Source organism: Arachis ipaensis, chromosome B06 (genome assembly GCF_000816755.2).
Source record: "Arachis ipaensis cultivar K30076 chromosome B06, Araip1.1, whole genome shotgun sequence".
Lineage (NCBI taxonomy): Eukaryota > Viridiplantae > Streptophyta > Magnoliopsida > Fabales > Fabaceae > Arachis > Arachis ipaensis.
The window spans coordinates 112,558,418-112,560,463 of record NC_029790.2 but is presented as its reverse complement, the minus strand read 5'-3'; positions in this window follow the sequence as shown (position 1 = coordinate 112,560,463).

Sequence of the window (2,046 nt, the reverse complement as noted above, 5' to 3'; positions counted from 1 at the left end):
AATGGTTTGAATGGTTTGTTTTGAAAATGGCACCTTGTGGTTTTGTATGAAAATATGGTTTTTGGGCATATTTTGATGGGACATAACCTACCTCCGTTTTGATTTTAGTATATTTTGATTGATTTCAAAGAAAGGGATGAAATTGGCATGTTTTGGTTGATTTTGAAAAGAGTTGAAAATGGTTTGTTTTGAAAATGGCACCTTGTGGTTTTGTATGAAAATATGGTTTTTGGGCATATTTTGATGGGACATAACCTGGACTACGGACCTCCGTTTTCTGCCAAATCTGTTTAGAAATGAAATTGGATCCGGGATGTCCATGCCGTTCGAAGAACGGGTGAAAAATGATTTAAAATGAGGAAGTTATGACCGTCGGAAGATTGGGGGTTGAATCTGTAAATTTTGCAGCTTTTAACTTAGAAAATTTTTAGCAGAACGACCTTACGCGCGTAGGCGCACTTGGCACGTGCGCGCCGTTCTTCCAGAAAGCACCATCCACGCGTGCGCGTGGTGTGCGCGGGCGCGTCGATGCGCTGCACCATATGCCCAGCTATTTTCCAGAGAGTTGTGCCAGAGTTGTACCAGTTTTGTGCCTAGGCGCAAGAGCACCCACGCGTACGCGTGGTTGACGCTTGCGCGTCGTTTGGATATTTTTCAACCCGCGCGTTCGCGCGTATGACGCTTGCGCGTCGATGAGTTTTTGGCCATCCGCGCATGCGCGTGGAGTGCGCGTACGCGTGGCCCTGTTTTCATGCCAAAGATGGTTTTTGAGTTTTTAAAGCCAAATCTCATACTTCTAAGCCTCCGATCTCATCCCTTATGTATTAAATCATTATGATATGCCTAGCAATGAGATAGGAGCTAGGGGATGTGGTAACTTGCGAGTGAAGCAAGGGAAAAAGTTATGATCAATGATGATCAAAGATGATTATATGAGATATGGAGGGTGACGGTGGGAGTACCGTGTATGCCATGAGCCGAAGGGCTATATTTGTTGATAAATGGCCGGTTCTTGATTGAACCATGGGCCGGATGGCTGAGTTATTGCCGGGTTACGGCAAAGCCATTATTGTTTATGGCTGAGTATAAATGCATATATGATTAATGAATGAATGTGTTACACGGATAACAATGAAAAAGGTTGAAATGTGATCTGTGACCCCGGGTAGTAGGCAGTGGCGTTGTCCACTTGCTCCGGGTATGAGACGGGAAAGGATGTTTATGATAAATGCGTTTAATTATGGAGTTTTGAATACATGTATGTTTTGAGATCCTGGGTAGTAGCAAGGGTTGTGGTTTGTCCCGCTTGCTCCAGGTTAATGTTTGAGATTTGATAACAGTGATGATTGCTTCTAAACTAAACGAATGTATGTTTTGAGATCCTGGGTAGTAGCAAGGGTTGTGGTTCGTCCCACTTGCTCCAGGTCAGAGATTGTGACGCCTGGGTAGTAGCGGCAGTAGTGGTGAATCTACTCGCTCCAGGTTGAGCTTGTAAACACCCGCCTGGGTAGTAGCCGCAGTAGTGGTTATTCCACTGGCTCTGGGTTGAGCGGGTAGTAGCAAGAGGGTTGTAGCTCAAGCCTACTTGCTCCGCAATGGGTGTTTCTGTCCAATGGTTAGCTACCAGGACATGTCGGGTTGGCTATATAACCGACAGATGATATCATCAGCCATAGGGCAGGCATTCATCATTTGCATATGTTTGAATTGTTTGGGTTTGCTATTTGTTTTGGATTTCTACTTCATATATGCCATGTTACCTGACTATATGCTACTTATTCTACTTGTACCATATTTGTGTATTACTTGCCTGTATTGCTTGTGTTTGTACAACTGAGAGGCCCCTCATGTTGGTGTCGGTGGGTGTTGAGGGCTGTTCTTGATGAGATGAATTGATGATGTGATTGCATGATGATGATGATTATTGAATGAGATAACTGGAGCTCCCTGGGTAGACGCAATGATATGGTTTCACTAGCTCCAGGTGAGTGTATGATGTATTGATATAGAATTGCTGAGGCAGAACAACTGGTGATGGTTTTGTTT